Here is a 23,437-nt window from a genome sequence, read left to right as displayed (position 1 = left end):
TCTTTCTTACAGACCAGAACGTTAAGGCAGACGCATTGTCTCGGCTGTATGACACAGAGGAGCGGTCCATGGATCCCACTCCCATACTCCCAGCTTCGTGTCTGGTGGCGCCTGTAGTGTGGGAGCTGGACGCGGACATTGAGCGGGCGTCACGTGCAGAGCCTTCTTCCCCTGAGTGTCCAGCTGGTCGTCTGTAGGTTCCGTCTGCTGTCCGCGACCGATTGATATATTGGGCTCACACGTCACCCTCCTCTGGTCATCCTGGAATAGGTTGGATGATGCGCTGTCTTGACGGGAGATACTGGTGGCCCACTTTAGCTAAGCTTCTTCCTGCTCGGTGTGCGCCCAGTGCAAGGCTCCTAGACACCTGCCCAGAGGTAAGCTACAACCGTTCCTCAACGGCCGTGGTCGCACCTGTCGGTGGATTTTTTTGACTGATCTTCCACCTTCACAGGGTTACACCACGATCCTGGTCGTTGTGGATCGGTTTTCAAAGTCCTGTCGTCTCCTCCCTTTGCCCGGTCTCCCTACAGCCTTACAAACTGCAGAGGCCCTGTTTACACATGTTTTCCGGCACTATGGGGTGCCTGAGGATATAGTGTCTGATCGGGGTCCCCAGTTCACATCAAGGGTCTGGAAGGCGTTCATGGAGCGTCTGGGGATCTCGGTTAGTCTTACCTCAGGTTTTCACACCGAGAGTAATGGGCAGGTGGAGAGAGTTAACCAGGATGTGGGTAGGTTTCTACGGTCTTATTGCCAGGATCGGCCGGGGGAGTGGGCGAAGTTCGTGCCCTGGGCAGAGATGGCTCAGAACTCGCTACGTCACTCCTCCACTAACCTTACTCCCTTTCAATGTGTATTAGGGCATCAGAGCCAGACCGAGGCCCCTGCGGTGGACAATTGGTTTCGGCACGCTGAGGAGACCTGGGAGGCAGCCCACGTCCACCTTCAGCGTGCCATAAGGCGCCAGAAAATTGCCGCAGACCGTCGCCGCAGTGAGGCCCCAGTGTTTGCACCAGGGGACAGGGTCTGGCTTTCGACCCGAAACCTGCCCCTTTGCCTGCTCTGCCGGAAGCTGGGTCCACGGTTTGTGGGGCCGTTTAAAGTTCTGAGGAGAGTGAACGAGGTATGTTATAGGTTACAACTACCCACTCATTACCGTATTAACCCCTCGTTCCATGTGTCTCTCCTCAGGCCGATGGTGGCTGGCCCGCTCCAGGAGGCTGAAGTGCGCAATGTTCCTCCGCCTCCTCTAGACATCGAGGGGGTTCCGGCTTACTCTGTTCAATCCATTTTGGATTCGAGACGTTGGGCGAGGGGCCTTCAGTACTTCGTGGACTGGGAGGGGTACGGGCCGGAGGAGAGATGCTGGGTTCCGGTGGAGGACGTGTTAGATCCTTCCATGTTATCTGAATTCCACCGTCTCCATCCGGATCGCCCTGCACCTCGCCCTCCGGGTCGTCCCCGAGGCCGGTATCGACGCGCAGCTGGAGCCACGCGTCGGGGGGGGGGTACTATCACGACTTCTGCCGAAGTCGTTGCCTCTCCTTGTTCGGGCGGTGCTCGGCGTTTGACGTCACCGGTCTTCTAGCCATCATTGATCCTTTTTTCTTTTTCCATTCATTACCTGTTGTGTATTTAACCCTTTGTTTCCCCTCATGTCTTTGTCAGAGATTGTTTTATTGTCAGTGTAGTGTGGTTGTTGTATTAGGTGCGCGTCGGGTCCTCGTACCCATGTTTGTTTGTTTATGTACGTTTAGTGTTATGGAGCATACTCCGTGGACTTTATTAAAAGACTCCATTTTACACTCCATTTGACTCTCCTGCGCCTGACTTCCCTGCCACCTATTACACCTATGCATGACACATATCCAGGTGTTAGAATGGCCAAGTCAAAGTCCAGACCTGAATCCAATCGAGAATCTGTGGAAAGAACTGAAAACTGCTGTTCACAAATGCTCTCCATCCAACTTCACTGAGCTCGAGCTGTTTTGCAAGGAGGAATGGGAAAAAATGTCAGTCTCTCGATGTGCAACACTGATAGAGACATATCCCAAGCGACTTACAGCTGTAATCGCAGCAAAAGGTGGCGCTACAAATTATTTACTTAAGGGGGCTGAATAATTTTGCACGCCCAATTTTTCAGTTTTTTATTTTTTTTTATTTTTTTTAAAATATCCAATAAATGTTGTTCCACTTCATGATTGTGTCCCACTTGTTGTTGATTCTTCACAAAAAAATACAGTTTTATATCTTTATATTTGAAGCCTGAAATGTGGCAAAAGATCGCAAAGTTCAAGGAGGCCGAATACTTTCGCAAGGCACTGTATATACTGTACTCGATACCATCTACTGCATCTTGCCTATGCCACTCTGTATCATCACTCATTCATATATCTTTATGTACATATTCTTTATTCCTTTACACATGTGTGTATAAGGTAGTAGTTTTGGAATTGTTAGTTAGATTACTTGTTGGTTATTACTGCATTGTCGGAACTAGAAGCACAAGCATTTCGCTACACTCGCATTAACATCTGCTAACCATGTGTATTTGACAAATACATTTGATTTGATTTACTACTACAACTGCTACTATTGCTACTACTACTACTTCTTATAATACTGCTACTACTACTTCTACTATTACTGATACTGTTACTACTACAACCACTACTACTACTACTACAACTTCTAATACTACTTCCAATGCTACTACTTCAACTATTTCTACTTCAACTGCTACTACTACTATTAATACCTATATATATACCTCATCTACTACTACTACCAATACTACTACTACTACTACTAGTACTGCTACTACTACTATTACTACTACCACAAATACTACTTCTACTTCTACTACTACTACTTCCATTATTTCTTCTACTGCTACTACCACTACCACTACTAATACTACAACCAATGCTACTACTGCTACTATTTCTACTACAACTGCTACAACTACTATTATTACCTCTACTACTACTACTACTTCTACTAGTGCAAGTACTGCTTCTATTACTATTACTGCTACTATGAATACTACTTCTACTTCTACTACTAGTACTACTACTACTTCCACTATTACTTGTCGGAACTGCATTGTCGGAACTAGAAGCACAAGCATTTCGCTACACTCGCATTAACATCTGCTAACCTTGTGTATGTGACAAATACATTTGATTTGATTTACTACTACAACTGATACTATTGCTACTACTACTACTTCTTATATTACTGCTACTACCACTACTTCTACTCTTACTGATACTGTTACTACTACAACCACTACTACTATTGCTATTACTACTAATATTACTACTAATACTACTACTACTACTACTGCTGCTACTACTACTGCTACTGCTACTACTAATATTACTAATACTACTACTTCTGCTACTACTACTATTACTACTACTATTGCTGCCACTACTCCTACTTCTACAACTGCTACTACTACTACTACTACTACTACTACTACCTAAATTACTGCTCCTACCACTACTTCCACTATTACTGATACTGTTACTACTACAACCCCTACTACTACTACTACTACTGCTACTACTACCACGAATACTACTGCTTATATTATTACTACTACTACTGCTAGTACTGCTACTTCTACTATTACTACTACGAATACTACTTCTACTACTGCTACCACTACTACTATTTCCACTGTTACTTCTACTACTACTGCTACTGGTACTACTACTAATATTACTACTACTACTGCTACTGCTACTACTACTATTACTACTACTGTTACTATTACTACTGCTGCTGCTACTGCTACTGCTACCTTTAATATTACTACTACTACTATTGCTACTACTATTACTGCTAATATTACTGCTACTACCACTATTACTACTGCTACTACTACCACTATTACTACTACTTCTACTACCACTACTACTACTCCTACTTCTACTACTAATATTCCTATTACTACTACTACTTATATTACTGCTAATACCACTACTTCTACTATTACTGATACTGTTACTACTACAACCACTACTACTACTACTACTGCTACTACTACTACCCTACTACTACTACTACTACTACTACTACTAATACTACTACTACTATTACCACTACTAATACTTCTACTACCACTACTACTACTGCTACTTCTACTACTAATATTCCTACTACTACTACTACTACTACTACCACTACTACTGCTACTACTACTACCACTACTACTACTACCACTACTACTACTACTACTACTACTACTACTACTACTACTACTACTTCTACTACCACTACTACTACTGCTACTTCTACTACTAATATTCCTCCTACTACTACTACTACTACTACTACTTCTACTACTACTACTACTGCTAATACTACTACCACTACTACTACTACTACTACTACTACTACTACTACTACTGCTAATACTACTACCACTACTACTACTACTACTACTACTACTACTACTACTACTACTACTTCTGCTATTTTAGGTCTACTTCTACTAATAATAATAATGATTTTGCAGCTTGAGTCCTTCAAAAAATATAATAATACATTCATATTATTATCAATAATAACAGCGATAATAACAATTTGCGCAATAATAATGACCAATATATGTATTGCAGTTATACAGTATAGTGCACTGTTAAAACACAAACTCTTAACCCTTAACACTGGTGGGAATTGGCCTAAAAATCTAAATTGAAATGTTTCTTACAGTAGAAATATGAAAGCATATGAAAGGGAACAGTTAGGAGTTAATGGGAAATTATTAACCCAAAGTTGAGGACACAACTGTTCACCTGACACAAGTCTGAACACTGTTGATTAAATGTGCATTTTACATGTACTGTACTTTTTGCCACAATAGTTGATAACCAAGTCTTAAAATACTCTGGACACATTCAGTAACATGATAAGACTATTCCTGGAAAATGTGGGGTGCAACATAAGACAAAAAAAGGGGTTTGAGTGTGAGGACTAACTGGTGCCTCCAAGTTCCAAATTGTGCACAGTTCCTAAGCAATTTCAATGCACTTTTAGGACTCAAAGAAGTATTCAACTATAAGATACTTTTTTTGAGCTCTCTGAGCTGTGTCAATGAGAAACCAAAGCAAGCACACTTACAGTTGTTGAGTTTGGAACACATCCCTGAATCCCCGCCATCACACAATTACTGTTGTCGTTTGCACAACCCTAAAATGGTCCATTACCAATGACAATCTGGGTCAGGTGGGTATAATTTTAAAACTTGTTCTATTACCAACATGACCAGCTAATGTATAAAATACGGAAGTTGAAGCTCATTTACTCAAATTCTATACAATTAAAACACTTTAAAATGCTATTTGGAGAACAACAAAAATAAGCAAATTGACCCCAGCCATTATCACCTTGGCTGCTGTAGGTTCCTTCACCTCAGTCCATCTACAAACACATAGGCTATTAGCTATACAACTGTAATGGAGGACACCAGCAGTATGGTCGCAGAACAGCTCCCCTCCTAGAAGACACCAGCAGTATGGTCTCAGAACAGCTCCCCTCCTAAAGGACACCAGCAGTATGGTCGCAGAACAGCTCCCCTACTAAAGGACACCAGCAGTATGGTCTCAGAACAGCTCCCCTCCTAAAGGACACCAGCAGTATGGTCGCAGAACAGCTCCCCTCCTTTGTAAAGGACACCAGCAGTATGATCTCAGAACAGCTCCCCTCCTAAAGGACACCAGCAGTATGATCTCAGAACAGCTCCCCTCCTAAAGGACACCAGCAGTATGGTCTCAGAACAGCTCCCCTCCTAAAGGACACCAGCAGTATGATCTCAGAACAGCTCCCCTCCTTTGTTAAGGACACCAGCAGTATGGTCGCAAAACAGCTCCCCTCCTAAAGGACACCAGCAGTATGGTCGCAGAACAGCTCCCCTCCTTTGTAAAGGACACCAGCAGTATGGTCTCAGAACAGCTCCCCTCCTTTGTAAAGGACACCAGCAGTATGGTCTCAGAACAGCTCCCCTCCTAAAGGACACCAGCAGTATGGTCGCAGAACAGCTCCCCTCCTTTGTAAAGGACACCAGCAGTATGATCTCAGAACAGCTCCCCTCCTTTGTAAAGGACACCAGCAGTATGGTCTCAGAACAGCTCCCCTCCTAAAGGACACCAGCAGTATGATCTCAGAACAGCTCCCCTCCTTTGTAAAGGACACCAGCAGTATGGTCTCAGAACAGCTCCCCTCCTAAAGGACACCAGCAGTATGGTCGCAGAACAGCTCCCCTCCTTTGTAAAGGACACCAGCAGTATGATCTCAGAACAGCTCCCTGTCATGTTTTGTCTTAGATTGTCTTGTCATTTTGCTTTTCCCTCTGTTCGTTTTCCCCCTGCTGGTCTTTTTAGGTTCGTTCCCCTTTTTCTCTCTCCCTTCCTCTCTCTCTTCTCTCTATCGTTCCGTTCCTGCTCCCAGCTGTTCCTATTCCCCTAATCAATCATTTAGTCTTCCCACACCTGTTCCCTATCTTTTTCCCTGATTAGAGTCCCTATTTCTCCCCTTGTTTTCCGTTTCTGCCCTGTCGGATCCTTGTCTATTGTTCACCGTGCTGTGTCTGTGTATCGCCCTGTCGTGTCGTGTTTCCCTCAGATGCTGCGTGGTGAGCAGGTGTCTGAGTCTGCTACGTTCAAGTGCCTTCCCGAGGCAACCTGCAGTTCATGATCGAGTCTCCAGTCTGTTCTCGTCATTACGAGTGGAATTATGCTTTATGATTGTAGATTTACTTTACTGGATTAAAGACTCTGTTTTCGCCAAGTCGCTTTTGGGTCCTCATTCACCTGCATAACAGAAGGATCCGACCAAAGAATGGACCCAGCGACTACAGACGCTCGTAACACTGCCGTCGAGATCCAAGGAGCCATGCTCGGCAGACACGAGCAGGAATTGTCTGCTGCTCGCCATGCCGTGGAGAACCTGGCCGCTCAGGTTTCCGACCTCTCTGGACAGTTCCAGAGTCTTCGTCTCGTGCCACCTGTTACTTCCTGGCCTGCCGAGCCTCCGGAACCTAGGGTTAATAACCCACCTTGCTACTCCGGGCAGCCCACCGAGTGCCGCTCCTTTCTCACCCAGTGTGATATTGTGTTCTCTCTCCAACCCAACACATACTCTAGAGAGAGAGCTCGGGTTGCTTACGTCATTTCACTCCTTACTGGCCGGGCTCGAGAGTGGGGCACAGCTATCTGGGAGGCAAGGGCTGATTGTTCAAACAATTACCAGAACTTTAAAGAGGAGATGATTCGGGTTTTTGACCGTTCAGTTTTTGGTGGGGAGGCTTCTAGGGCCCTGGCTTCCCTATGCCAAGGTGATCGATCCATAACGGATTACTCTATAGAGTTTCGCACTCTTGCTGCCTCTAGTGACTGGAACGAGCCGGCGCTGCTCGCTCGTTTTCTGGAGGGACTCCACGCAGTGGTCAAAGATGAGATTCTCTCTCGGGAGGTTCCTTCCAGTGTGGACTCTTTGATTGCTCTCGCCATCCGCATAGAACGACGGGTAGATCTTCGTCACCAAGCTCGTGGAAGAGAGCTCGCGTCAACGGTGTTTCCCTGCTCCGCATCGCAACCATCTCCCTCCTCTGGCTCAGAGACTGAGCCCATGCAGCTGGGAGGTATTCGCATCTCGACTAAGGAGAGGGAACGGAGGATCACCAACCGCCTGTGCCTCTATTGCGGATTTGATGGACATTTTGTCAATTCATGTCCAGTAAAGGCCAGAGCTCATCAGTAAGCGGAGGGCTACTGGTGAGCGCTACTACTCAGGTCTCTCCATCTAGATCCTGTACTACTATGTCGGTCCATCTACGCTGGACCGGTTCGGGTGCTACATGCAGTGCCTTGATAGACTCTGGGGCTGAGGGTTGTTTCATGGACGAAGCATGGGCTCGGAAACATGACATTCCTTTCAGACAGTTAGACAAGCCTACGCCCATGTTCGCCTTAGATGGTAGTCATCTTCCCAGTATCAGATTTGAGACACTACCTTTAACCCTCACAGTATCTGGTAACCACAGTGAGACTATTTCTTTTTTGATTTTTCGTTCACCTTTTACACCTGTTGTTTGGGTCATCCCTGGCTAGTATGTCATAATCCTTCTATTAATTGGTCTAGTAATTCTATCCTATCCTGGAACGTTTCCTGTCATGTGAAGTGTTTAATGTCAAATCAAATCAAATCAAATCAAATCAAATCAAATTTTATTTGTCACATACACATGGTTAGCAGATGTTAATGCGAGTGTAGCGAAATGCTTGTGCTTCTAGTTCCGACAATGCAGTGATAACCAACAAGTAATCTAACTAACAATTCCAAAACTACTGTCTTATACACAGTGTAAGGGGATAAGGAACATGTACATAAGGATATATGAATGAGTGATGGTACAGAGCAGCATACAGTAGATGGTATCGAGTACAGTATATACATATGAGATGAGTGTGTAGACAAAGTAAACAAAGTGGCATAGTTAAAGTGGCTAGTGATACATGTGTTACATAAGGATGCAGTCGATGTTGTAGAGTACAGTATATACATATGCATATGAGATGAATAATGTAGGGTAAGTAACATTATATAAGGTAGCATTGTTTAAAGTGGCTAGTGATATATTTACATCATTTCCCATCAATTCCCATTATTAAAATGGCTGGAGTTGGGTCAGTGTCAATGACAGTGTGTTGGCAGCAGCCACTCAATGTTAGTGGTGGCTATTTAACAGTCTGATGGCCTTGAGATAGAAGCTGTTTTTCAGTCTCTCGGTCCCAGCTTTGATGTCTGCCATCCCTCCCATTTCTTCTGTCCCCACTTCTCAGGAGGAACCTGGCGATTTGACAGGAGTGCCGGAGGAATATCATGATCAACTGTACATTTCGGTGTTCCTCAAGGTTCTGTTTTAGGACCACTATTGTTTTCACTATATATTTTACCTCTTGGGGATGTTATTCGAAAACATAATGTAAACTTTCACTGCTATGCGGATGACACACAGCTGTACATTTCAATGAAACATGGTGAAGCACCAAAATTGCCCTCGCTAGAAGCATGTGTTTCAGACATAAGGAAGTGGATGGCTGCAAACTTTCTACTATTAAACTCGGACAAAACAGAGATGCTTGTTCTAGGTCCCAAGAAACAAAGAGATCTTCTGTTGAATCTGACAATTAATCTTAATGGTTGTACAGTCGTCTCAAATAAAACTGTGAAGGACCTCGGCGTTACTCTGGACCCTGATCTCTCTTTTGAAGAACACATCAAGACCATTTCGAGGACAGCTTTTTTCCATCTACGTAACATTGCAAAAATCAGAAACTTTCTGTCCAAAAATGATGCAGAAAAATTAATCCATGCTTTTGTCACTTCTAGGTTAGACTACTGCAATGCTCTATTTTCCGGCTACCCGGATAAAGCACTAAATAAACTTCAGTTAGTGCTAAATACGGCTGCTAGAATCCTGACTAGAACCAAAAAATTTGATCATATTACTCCAGTGCTAGCCTCTCTACACTGGCTTCCTGTCAAAGCAAGGGCTGATTTCAAGGTTTTACTGCTAACCTACAAAGCATTACATGGGCTTGCTCCTACCTACCTCTCTGATTTGGTCCTGCCGTACATACCTATACGTACGCTACGGTCACAAGACGCAGGCCTCCTAATTGTCCCTAGAATTTCTAAGCAAACAGCTGGAGGCAGGGCTTTCTCCTATAGAGCTCCATTTTTATGGAACGGTCTGCCTACCCATGTCAGAGACGCAAACTCGGTCTCAACCTTTAAGTCTTTACTGAAGACTCATCTCTTCAGTGGGTCATATGATTGAGTGTAGTCTGGCCCAGGAGTGGGAAGGTGAACGGAAAGGCTCTGGAGCAACGAACCGCCCTTGCTGTCTCTGCCTGGCCGGTTCCCCTTTTTCCACTGGGATTCTCTGCCTCTAACCCTGTTACGGGGGCTGAGTCACTGGCTTGCTGGGGCTCTCTCGTGCCGTCCCTGGGGGGGTGCGTCACCTGGGTGGGTTGATTCACTGTTGTGGTCGGCCTGTCTGGGTTTCCCCCCTTGGGTTGTACCGTGTCGGAGATCTTTGTGGGCTATACTCGGCCTTGTCTCAGGATGGTAAGTTGGTGGTTGAAGATTTCCCTCTAGTGGTGTGGGGGCTGTGCTTTGGCAAAGTGGGTGGGGTTATATCCTTCCTGTTTGGCCCTGTCCGGGGTGTCCTCGGATGGGGCCACAGTGTCTCCTGACCCCTCCTGTCTCAGCCTCCAGTATTTATGCTGCAGTAGTTTGTGTCGGGGGCTAGGGTCAGTTTGTTTATCTGGAGTACTTCTCCTGTCCTATTCGGTGTCCTGTGTAAATCTAAGTGTGCGTTCTCTAATTCTCTCCTTCTCTCTTTCTTTCTCTCTCTCGGAGGACCTGAGCCCTAGAACCATGCCCCAGGACTACCTGACATGATGACTCCTTGCTGTCCCCAGTCCACCTGGCCATGCTGCTGCTCCAGTTTCAACTGGCCTGGGCCCTAGGACCATGTCCCAGGACTACCTGACATGAGGACTCCTTGCTGTCCCCAGTCCACCTGGCCATGCTCCTGCTCCAGTTTCAACTGTTCTGCCTTACTATTATTCAACCATGCTGGTCATTTATGAACATTTGAACATCTTGGCCACGTTCTGTTATAATCTCCCACCCGGCACAGCCGGAAGAGGACTGGCCACCCCACATATGCTCTCTAATTCTCTCTTTCTTTCTCTCTCTCGGAGGACCTGAGCCCTAGGACCGTGCCCCAGGACTACCTGACATGATGGCTCCTTGCTGTCCCCAGTCCACCTGACTGTGCTGCTGCTCCAGTTTCAACTGTTCTGCCTTATTATTATTTGACCATGCTGGTCATTTATGAACATTTGAACATCTTGGTCATGTTCTGTTATAATCTCTACCCGGCACAGCCAGAAGAGGACTGGCCACCCCACATAGCCCGGTTCCTCTCTAGGTTTCTTCCTAGGTTTTGGCCTTTCTAGGGAGTTTTTCCTAGCCACCGTGTTTTTACACCTGCATTGTTTGCTGTTTGGGGTTTTAGGCTGGGTTTCTGTACAGCACTTTGAGATATCAGCTGATGTACGAAGGGCTATATAAATAAATTTGATTTGATTTGATTTGATCTGCGCACGGTCTTCAGTCGGTCCCGAGCCAACTCCCTTCCTCCTCACCGGTCGTATGATTGTAGTATTGATCTCCTTCCGGGGACCACTCCTCCTCGGGGTAGACTATACTCTCTGTCGGCTCCCGAACGTAAGGCTCTCGAGGATTATTTATCTGTGTCTCTTGACGCCGGTACCATAGTGCCTTCTTCCTCTCCGGCCGGGGCGGGGTTCTTTTTTGTTAAGAAAAAGGACGGTACTCTGCACCCTTGCGTGGATTATCAAGGGTGAATGACATAACCGTTAAGAATCGTTATCCGCTTCCCCTTATGTCATCAGCCTTCGAGATTCTGCAGGGAGCCAGGTGCTTTACTAAGTTGGACCTTCTTAACGCTTACCATCTCGTGCGCATTAGAGAGGGGGACGAGTGGAAAACGGCGTTTAACACTCCGTTAGGGCATTTTGAGTACCGGGTTCTGCCGTTTGGTCTCGCCAATGCGCCAGCTGTTTTTCAGGCATTAGTTAATGATGTTCTGAGAGACATGCTGAACATCTTTGTTTTTGTCTATCTTGACGATATCCTGATTTTTTCACCGTCACTCGAGATTCATGTTCAGCACGTTCGACGTGTTCTACAGCGCCTTTTAGAGAATTGTCTCTACGTGAAGGCTGAGAAGTGCTCTTTTCATGTCTCCTCCGTTACTTTTCTCGGTTCCGTTATTTCCGCTGAAGGCATTCAGATGGATTCCGCTAAGGTCCAAGCTGTCAGTGATTGGCCCGTTCCAAGGTCACGTGTTTGACGATATCCTGATTTTTTCACCGTCACTCGAGATTCATGTTCAGCACGTTCGACGTGTTCTACAGCGCCTTTTAGAGAATTGTCTCTACGTGAAGGCTGAGAAGTGCTCTTTTCATGTCTCCTCCGTTACTTTTCTCGGTTCCGTTATTTCCGCTGAAGGCATTCAGATGGATTCCGCTAAGGTCCAAGCTGTCAGTGATTGGCCCGTTCCAAGGTCACGTGTCGAGTTGCAGCGCTTTCTAGGTTTCGCTAATTTCTATCGGCGTTTCATTCGTAATTTCGGTCAAGTTGCTGCCCCTCTCACAGCTCTTACTTCTGTCAAGACGTGTTTTAAGTGGTCCGGTTACGCCCAGGGAGCTTTTGATCTTCTAAAAGAACGTTTTACGTCCGCTCCTATCCTCGTTACTCCTGACGTCACTAGACAATTCATTGTCGAGGTTGACGCTTCAGAGGTAGGCGTGGGAGCCATTCTATCCCAGCGCTTCCAGTCTGACGATAAGGTTCATCCTTGCGCTTATTTTTCTCATCGCCTGTCGCCATCTGAACGCAACTATGATGTGGGTAACCGCGAACTGCTCGCCATCCGCTTAGCCCTAGGCGAATGGCGACAGTGGTTGGAGGGGGCGACCGTTCCTTTGTCGTTTGGACAGACCATAAGAACCTTGAGTACATCCGTTCTGCCAAACGACTTAATGCCCGTCAAGCTCGTTGGGCGTTGTTTTTCGCTCGTTTCGAGTTTGTGATTTCTTACCGTCCGGGTAGCAAGAACACCAAGCCTGATGCCTTATCCCGTCTGTTTAGTTCTCCTGTGGCTTCTACTGATCCCGAGGGATTCTTCCTTATGGGCGTGTTGTCGGGTTGACAGTCTGGGGAATTGAAAGACAGGTTAAGCAAGCACTCACGCACACTGCGTCGCCGCGCGCTTGTCCTAGTAACCTCCTTTTCGTTCCTGTTTCCACTCGTCTGGCTGTTCTTCAGTGGGCTCACTCTGCCAAGTTAGCTGGTCATCCCGGTGTTCGAGGCACTCTTGCGTCTATTCGCCAGCGCTTTTGGTGGCCGACTCAGGAGCGTGACACGCGCCGTTTCGTGGCTGCTTGTTCGGACTGCGCGCAGACTAAGTCAGGTAACTCTCCTCCTGCCGGTCGTCTCAGACCGCTCCCCATTCCTTCTCGACCATGGTCTCACATCGCCCTAGACTTCATTACCGGTCTGCCTTTGTCTGCGGGGAAGACTGTGATTCTTACGGTTGTCGATAGGTTCTCTAAGGCGGCACATTTCATTCCCCTCGCTAAACTTCCTTCCGCTAAGGAGACGGCACAAATCATCATCGAGAATGTGTTCAGAATTCATGGCCTCCCGTTAGACGCCGTTTCAGACAGAGGTCCGCAATTCACGTCACAGTTTTGGAGGGAGTTCTGTCGTTTGATTGGTGCGTCCGTCAGTCTCTCTTCCGGGTTTCATCCCCAGTCTAACGGTCAAGCAGAGAGGGCCAATCAGACGATTGGTCGCATACTACGCAGCCTTTCTTTCAGAAACCCTGCGTCTTGGGCAGAACAGCTCCCCTGGGCAGAATACGCTCACAACTCGCTTCCTTCGTCTGCTACCGGGTTATCTCCATTTCAGAGTAGTCTGGGTTACCAGCCTCCTCTGTTCTCATCCCAGCTTGCCGAGTCCAGCGTTCCCTCCGCTCAAGCGTTTGTCCAACGTTGTGAGCGCACCTGAAGGAGGGTGAGGTCTGCACTTTGCCGTTACAGGGCACAGACTGTGAGAGCCGCCAATAAACGTAGGATTAAGAGTCCAAGGTATTGTTGCGGCCAGAGAGTGTGGCTTTCCACTCGCAACCTTCCTCTTACGACAGCTTCTCGTAAGTTGACTCCGCGGTTCATTGGTCCGTTCCGTGTCTCCCAGGTCGTCAATCCTGTCGCTGTGCGACTGCTTCTTCCGCGACATCTTCGTCGCGTCCATCCTGTCTTCCATGTCTCCTGTGTCAAGCCCTTTCTTCGCACCCCCGTTCGTCTTCCCCCCCCCCCTCCCGTCCTTGTCGAGAGCGCACCTATTTACAAGGTACGTAGGATCATGGACATGCGTTCTCGGGGACGGGGTCACCAATACTTAGTGGATTGGGAGGGTTACGGTCCTGAGGAGAGGAGTTAGGTTCCGTCTCGGGACGTGCTGGACCGTTCACTTATTGATGATTTCCTCCGTTGCCGCCAGGATTCCTCTCGAGTGCGCCAGGAGGCGCTCGGTGAGTGGGGGTACTGTCATGTTTTGTCTTAGATTGTCTTGTCATTTTGCTTTTCCCTCTGTTCGTTTTCCCCTGCTGGTCTTTTTAGGTTCGTTCCCCTTTTTCTCTCTCCCTTCCTCTCTCTCTTCTCTCTATCGTTCCGTTCCTGCTCCCAGCTGTTCCTATTCCCCTAATCAATCATTTAGTCTTCCCACACCTGTTCCCTATCTTTTTCCCTGATTAGAGTCCCTATTTCTCCCCTTGTTTTCCGTTTCTGCCCTGTCGGATCCTTGTCTATTGTTCACCGTGCTGTGTCTGTGTATCGCCCTGTCGTGTCGTGTTTCCCTCAGATGCTGCGTGGTGAGCAGGTGTCTGAGTCTGCTACGTTCAAGTGCCTTCCCGAGGCAACCTGCAGTTCATGATCGAGTCTCCAGTCTGTTCTCGTCATTACGAGTGGAATTATGCTTTATGATTGTAGATTTACTTTACTGGATTAAAGACTCTGTTTTCGCCAAGTCGCTTTTGGGTCCTCATTCACCTGCATAACACTCCCCTCCTTTGTAAAGGACACCAGCAGTAGGGTCTCAGAACAGCTCCCCTCCTAAAGGACACCAGCAGTATGATCTCAGAACAGCTCCCCTCCTTTGTAAAGGACACCAGCAGTATGGTCTCAGAACAGCTCCCCTCCTAAAGGACACCAGCAGTATGATCTCTACCATTGAATCTCTTGATCCTCTCCCTGATAACACTTTGTTAGTTACTTTTGATGTTGAGTCGTTACACACAAATATTCCACACGAGGGCGGTATTGAAGCTATGGAACATTTTCTTCTGCAACGTGACCCTAAGGAACTATCTTCCAGTGCATGCATTATAACATTGGTTGAAATAGTACTCACACACAACTACTTCATGTTTCCTAAATTATTTCTTCATTCAGACGAAGGGTACTGCTATGGGATCCCCCATAGCTCCTAACTATGCTAATTTGTATGTGGGTTACATGGAGAAAGAGTATTTTCAATCCTCTGATACACGTCAAATCAGTTTTCTTGATCTTCTGATCTTGTGTGAAGATAATGTTCTATACACGGATCTTTACAGGAAACCTACTGATCGTAACAGTTTGTTGAGGGCTGATAGTTGTCACCCGCTTCCCTTAAAAAACAGTTTGCCCTACAGCCAATTCTTGTCGAATCAAAGGAATTTGCAAAAAACAATCAGATTTCGACAGAAATATGGCTGCGACGCAAAGAAAATTCAAGGAGAGGGGGTACAAAAATGACCAGATTAATACTTACATTGAGAAAATTCAAGGAGAGGGGGTACAAAAATGACCAGATTAATACTGACATTGAGAAAATTCAAGGAGAGGGGGTACAAAAATGACCAGAGTAATACTGACATTGAGAAAATTCAAGGAGAGGGGGTACAAAAATGACCAGATTAATACTGACATTGAGAAAATTCAAGGAGAGGGGGTACAAAAATGACCAGATTAATACTGACATTGTGAAAATTCAAGGAGAGGGGGTACAAAAATTACCAGATTAATACTGACATTGAGAAAATTCAAGGAGAGGGGGTACAAAAATGACCAGATTAATACTGACATTGAGAAAATTCAAGGAGAGGGGGTACAAAAATGACCAGATTAATACTTACATTGAGAAAATTCAAGGAGAGGGGGTACAAAAATGACCAGATTAATACTGACATTGAGAAAATTCAAGGAGAGGGGGTACAAAAATGACCAGAGTAATACTGACATTGAGAAAATTCAAGGAGAGGGGGTACAAAAATGACCAGATTAATACTGACATTGAGAAAATTCAAGGAGAGGGGGTACAAAAATGACCAGATTAATACTGACATTGTGAAAATTCAAGGAGAGGGGGTACAAAAATTACCAGATTAATACTGACATTGAGAAAATTCAAGGAGAGGGGGTACAAAAATGACCAGATTAATACTGACATTGAGAAAATTCAAGGAGAGGGGGTACAAAAATGACCAGATTAATACTGACATTGTGAAAATTCAAGGAGAGGGGGTACAAAAATGACCAGATTAATACTGACATTGAGAAAATTCAAGGAGAGGGGGTACAAAAATGACCAGATTAATACTGACATTGAGAAAATTCTAAACAAAACAAGACATGACCTTTTTCAAGGCCAGTCTCGCAAAAAGAAGCATTCTTGCGTTCTAACTATCTGCTATTCAAAGTGCTCTGAACAAATGAAGGGAATCGTTCACAAACATTGGCAAGGTCTAAGATCCGATGAAGGTAATGTGTTTTTGAACCTTCCCTTGGTCGTATTCTCGCAGGGCAGAAACCTCAGAGATCAACTGGTAAACTCTGATTTACCACCCCAAGATATCCCTGCACAATGTCTATTTGCGCCCCTACTGGACGGAATCTACAAGTGTAATGGCTGTGCTCAATGCAATGGCACTTATAAATGTAGATCCTTCAAACACCCACAAACAGGGAAACATATCCCAATCAAAGGTGTTGTCATGTACTCCACTAAGGCAGTTATTTATCTTATAACTTGTCCTTGTGGTAAAGATTATGTGGGGAAAACAAAGCGCAAATTAAATTTACAAATCTCGGAGCATCATAGCACCATTAGGTGCAAAAACTTGACTTACCCAGTTGCGGCCCACTTTTTGGAGGCAAGCCACTCGATTTCATCTCTGTTATGTTGGCATCGAACATGTCACCCTCCCTAGTAGAGGGGGTGACTTCGATAATTTATTGTTAAAACGAGAGCCTGCCTGGATATTTAATTTAAAGACCCTTGCTCCCTTTGGTCTCCACGTAGACTTGATGCCATTCTTTTGATTATTGTGATTTTACTATTGTAAATGTTTGTATGCTTATGTAGCCAAATTTTAAGCTTAGAACGCTTATATTCTTGACATTTAATGGCGTTTGCTTCTTTGCGAACGAGTGGAATCATGAACAGTGGTTTGTTTATTATGTTCACCTGCGACCCCTGGATTTGCCTCCCGGATTTGCATTTTTAGCAGCATATTCACCACTCTCTCAAACGGCTAACTCCACTGAGGGCCTGAGACGTGAAACAAACTACCTCAACAGAGACCCTTCTGACATTGTGATTGTGAGATGCCGGACAAAAGGCTCATTTGAAACCGTCCTGTGACTCCTTTGTTGTAGCAGAATCCGAATGAGTTGGGTAACACAGATAAGATGTATTTATTATTTTCATAATATGGTTGTGAGATACTTGTCATTTAGAATGTATTTTGTTGTACTATAGTGTTGGCCATTTGCAGTTATCTGTTCTCTGTCGGGGTTCAGTTACTTGGACCACAGAAAGGGGAGAGGTCAAGCTTGTCTTCATATGTAAACATATATTTTAAACCATGTGAAGGGATAATTGAGGGGGAACCAATTATCTCTTGGCTTCACAATGTCTGTGTGCCAGTCACTCCCTACTTTTCCCATCGGGGAGAGGAGGATGGCAGTGTCTGGAACCATTCTATCTTCCCTCTGAGGTTGCCCTTATCTTGACCTAGAGAGTCACTCTCCTCTCCGTGAGCTTGTCCAGGATGGGTTGTAATTTGCGATGGGAGTGTCTAAAATGACAATTGATATATACATTGGGTGAGGTAATGTCTTGGTACTATTTTGTACCAAGAACGAGATAAGAGCTTCGTTTAGGAGACCAAACTGAACGATAATTTATAACTAAATACTGTCTGGCGATGGGATAGTCCTCTCTCAAGTAAAATCTTTCTTTGTATAATGTTCTTAAGATCTGTTATTTGTCATGTCGATTAGGGGGGTGGATCTTTGCTATAAATGATCTCAGTTGCCATTATGTTGACACTCTCAGAGAATTAATTTATAGACACTGAATTGATCTGAGAGTCACAGGGTTGTGATGGAGCTCATTAAAGATGGACTTCATGATAACTCTGACTTGTGTGTGGTTTGCTCTCATGATTTGGTAATACAGGAAATTTCCACTACACCTTACATGTCTACCTACATACTCCAAACAAACAAAAAATGATTCTCTAAGAATGACACAACTGATGAAAAAATGTTACATGTAAACGTTGTTTCTTGTACATATGTCAGTCAGTCAGGTGGCTAGCTGCCAGCAGAGACTTCTATTGCAGTAACGTTGAAGGTCTCTGGCTAGAAGGATGAAGTAGAAGGATGAAGTAAGAAGTTAACATTACACAGAGCCTATTTTAGCAGGATCAAAATATATGTTGCTTAGTTCTACTAATACCTTTGCTTTACAGAAAGCAGGCTAGTGAGACAGACAGTGATGTTGTGTTCGGTGGTGAGGCTAATAAAAAGCTGCAATGCATTCATGAGGATCACATTTTATTTGTCACATGTGTCGAATACAAAAGGTGTTGACTGTTAAAAAGTAAGACAAATATAATATAATATATAGTAATATCTGCAAAATAAAAAGGAAATAATAACACATTAAAAACAGTAAAGAGGAAGGAAGTATTGAGTCAATGTGCAGGGGTACCAGGTAATTACATGGTTATATACAGGGAGTACTGAGTCAATGTGCAGGGGTACCAGGTAATTACATGGTTATATACAGGGAGTACTGAGTCAATGTGCAGGGGTACCAGGTAATTACATGGTTATATACAGGGAGTACTGAGTCAATGTGCAGGGGTACCAGGTAATTACATGGTTATATACAGGGAGTACTGAGTCAATGTGCAGGGGTACCAGGTAATTACATGGTTATATACAGGAGTACTGAGTCAATGTGCAGGGGTACCAGGTAATTACATGGTTATATACAGGGAGTACTGAGTCAATGTGCAGGGGTACCAGGTAATTACATGGTTATATACAGGAGTACTGAGTCAATGTGCAGGGGTACCAGGTAATTACATGGTTATATACAGGGAGTACTGAGTCAATGTGCAGGGGTACCAGGTAATTACATGGTTATATACAGGGAGTACTGAGTCAATGTGCAGGGGTACCAGGTAATTACATGGTTATATACAGGGAGTACTGAGTCAATGTGCAGGGGTACCAGGTAATTACATGGTTATATACAGGGAGTACTGAGTCAATGTGCAGGGGTACCAGGTAATTACATGGTTATATACAGGAGTACTGAGTCAATGTGCAGGGGTACCAGGTAATTACATGGTTATATACAGGGAGTACTGAGTCAATGTGCAGGGGTACCAGGTAATTACATGGTTATATACAGGGAGTACTGAGTCAATGTGCAGGGGTACCAGGTAATTACATGGCTATATACAGGGAGTACTGAGTCAATGTGCAGGGGTACCAGGTAATTACATGGTTATATACAGGAGTACTGAGTCAATGTGCAGGGGTACCAGGTAATTACATGGTTATATACAGGGAGTACTGAGTCAATGTGCAGGGGTACCAGGTAATTACATGGTTATATACAGGGAGTACTGAGTCAATGTGCAGGGGTACCAGGTAATTACATGGATATACAGGGAGTACTGAGTCAATGTGCAGGGCTACCAGGTAATTACATGGTTATATACAGGGAGTACTGAGTCAATGTGCAGGGGTACCAGGTAATTACATGGTTATATACAGGGAGTACTGAGTCAATGTGCAGGGGTACCAGGTAATTACATGGTTATATACAGGGAGTACTGAGTCAATGTGCAGGGGTACCAGGTAATTACATGGTTATATACAGGGAGTACTGAGTCAATGTGCAGGGGTACCAGGTAATTACATGGCTATATACAGGGAGTACTGAGTCAATGTGCAGGGGTACCAGGTAATTACATGACTATATACAGGGAGTACTGAGTCAATGTGCAGGGGTACCAGGTAATTACATGGCTATATACAGGGAGTACTGAGTCAATGTGCAGGGGTACCAGGTAATTACATGGCTATATACAGGAGTACTGAGTCAATGTGCAGGGGTACCAGGTAATTACATGGCTATATACAGGAGTACTGAGTCAATGTGCAGGGGTACCAGGTAATTACATGGCTATATACAGGAAGTACTGAGTCAATGTGCAGGGGTACCAGGTAATTACATGGTTATATACAGGGAGTACTGAGTCAATGTGCAATGGTACCAGGTAATTACATGGCTATATACAGGAAGTACTGAGTCAATGTGCAGGGGTACCAGGTAATTACATGGCTATATACAGGGAGTACTGAGTCAATGTGCAGGGGTACCAGGTAATTACATGTCTATATACAGGAGTCAATGTGCAGGGGTACCAGGTAATTACATGGCTATATACAGGAGTACTGAGTCAATGTGCAGGGGTACCAGGTAATTACATGGCTATATACAGGAGTATATGTGCAGGGGTACCAGGTAATTACATGGCTATATACAGGGAGTACTGAGTCAATGTGCAGGGGTACCAGGTAATTACATGGCTATATACAGGGAGTACTGAATCAATGTGCAGGGGTACCAGGTAATTACATGGCTATATACAGGAAGTACTGAGTCAATGTGCAGGGGTACCAGGTAATTACATGGCTATATACAGGGTGTACTGAGTCAATATGCAGGGGTACCAGGTAATTACATGGCTATATACAGGAAGTACTGAGTCAATGTGCAGGGGTACCAGGTAATTACATGGTTATATACAGGGAGTACTGAGTCAATGTGCAGGGGTACCAGGTAATTACATGGCTATATACAGGGAGTACTGAGTCAATGTGCAGGGGTACCAGGTAATTACATGGTTATATACAGGGAGTACTGAGTCAATGTGCAGGGGTACCAGGTAATTACATGGTTATATACAGGGAGTACTGAGTCAATGTGCAGGGGTACCAGGTAATTACATGGTTATATACAGGGAGTACTGAGTCAATGTGCAGGGGTACCAGGTAATTACATGGATATACAGGGAGTACTGAGTCAATGTGCAGGGCTACCAGGTAATTACATGGTTATATACAGTGAGTACTGAGTCAATGTGCAGGGGTACCAGGTAATTACATGGTTATATACAGGGAGTACTGAGTCAATGTGCAGGGGTACCAGGTAATTACATGGTTATATACAGGGAGTACTGAGTCAATGTGCAGGGGTACCAGGTAATTACATGGTTATATACAGGGAGTACTGAGTCAATGTGCAGGGGTACCAGGTAATTACATGGCTATATACAGGGAGTACTGAGTCAATGTGCAGGGGTACCAGGTAATTACATGGCTATATACAGGGAGTACTGAGTCAATGTGCAGGGGTACCAGGTAATTACATGGCTATATACAGGGAGTACTGAGTCAATGTGCAGGGGTACCAGGTAATTACATGGCTATATACAGGGAGTACTGAGTCAATGTGCAGGGGTACCAGGTAATTACATGGCTATATACAGGGAGTACTGAGTCAATGTGCAGGGGTACCAGGTAATTACATGGCTATATACAGGAAGTACTGAGTCAATGTGCAGGGGTACCAGGTAATTACATGGTTATATACAGGGAGTACTGAGTCAATGTGCAATGGTACCAGGTAATTACATGGCTATATACAGGAAGTACTGAGTCAATGTGCAGGGGTACCAGGTAATTACATGGCTATATACAGGAGTACTGAGTCAATGTGCAGGGGTACCAGGTAATTACATGTCTATATACAGGAGTCAATGTGCAGGGGTACCAGGTAATTACATGGCTATATACAGGAGTACTGAGTCAATGTGCAGGGGTACCAGGTAATTACATGGCTATATACAGGGAGTATATGTGCAGGGGTACCAGGTAATTACATGGCTATATACAGGGAGTACTGAGTCAATGTGCAGGGGTACCAGGTAATTACATGGCTATATACAGGGAGTACTGAATCAATGTGCAGGGGTACCAGGTAATTACATGGCTATATACAGGAAGTACTGAGTCAATGTGCAGGGGTACCAGGTAATTACATGGCTATATACAGGGTGTACTGAGTCAATATGCAGGGGTACCAGGTAATTACATGGCTATATACAGGAAGTACTGAGTCAATGTGCAGGGGTACCAGGTAATTACATGGTTATATACAGGGAGTACTGAGTCAATGTGCAGTGGTACCAGGTAATTACATGGCTATATACAGGAAGTACTGAGTCAATGTGCAGGGGTACCAAGTAATTACATGGCTATATACAGGGTGTACTGAGTCAATATGCAGGGGTACCAGGTAATTACATGGCTATATACAGGGAGTACTGAGTCAATGTGCAGGGGTACCAGGTAATTACATGTCTATATACAGGGAGTCAATGTGCAGGGGTACCAGGTAATTACATGGCTATATACAGGGAGTACTGAGTCAATGTGCAGGGGTACCAGGTAATTACATGGTTATATACAGGGAGTATATGTGCAGGGGTACCAGGTAATTACATGGCTATATACAGGGAGTACTGAGTCAATGTGCAGGGGTACCAGGTAATTACATGGCTATATACAGGGAGTACTGAATCAATGTGCAGGGGTACCAGGTAATTACATGGCTATATACAGGAAGTACTGAGTCAATGTGCAGGGGTACCAGGTAATTACATGGCTATATACAGGGTGTACTGAGTCAATATGCAGGGGTACCAGGTAATTACATGGCTATATACAGGAAGTACTGAGTCAATGTGCAGGGGTACCAGGTAATTACATGGTTATATACAGGGAGTACTGAGTCAATGTGCAGGGGTACCAGGTAATTACATGGCTATATACAGGGAGTACTGAGTCAATGTGCAGGGGTACCAGGTAATTACATGGCTATATACAGGGAGTAATGAGTCAATGTGCAGGGGTACCAGGTAATTACATGGCTATATACAGGAAGTACTGAGTCAATGTGCAGGGGTACCATGTAATTACATGGTTATATACAGGGAGTACTGAGTCCATGTGCAATTGTACCAGGTAATTACATGGCTATATACAGGAAGTACTGAGTCAATGTGCAGGGGTACCAGGTAATTACATGGCTATATACAGGAAGTACTGAGTCAATGTGCAGGGGTACCAGGTAATTACATTGCTATATACAGGGAGTACTGAGTCAATGTGCAGGGGTACCAGGTAATTACATGTCTATATACAGGGAGGCAATGTGCAGGGGTACCAGGTAATTACATGGCTATATACAGGGAGTACTGAGTCAATGTGCAGGGGTACCAGGTAATTACATGTCTATATACAGGGAGTCAATGTGCAGGGGTACCAGGTAATTACATGGCTATATA

The sequence above is a fragment of the Oncorhynchus gorbuscha genome, linkage group LG20 (genome assembly GCF_021184085.1).
Source record: "Oncorhynchus gorbuscha isolate QuinsamMale2020 ecotype Even-year linkage group LG20, OgorEven_v1.0, whole genome shotgun sequence".
NCBI classification, from domain to species: Eukaryota; Metazoa; Chordata; class Actinopteri; order Salmoniformes; family Salmonidae; genus Oncorhynchus; species Oncorhynchus gorbuscha.
This window is presented reverse-complemented; position numbering follows the sequence as displayed.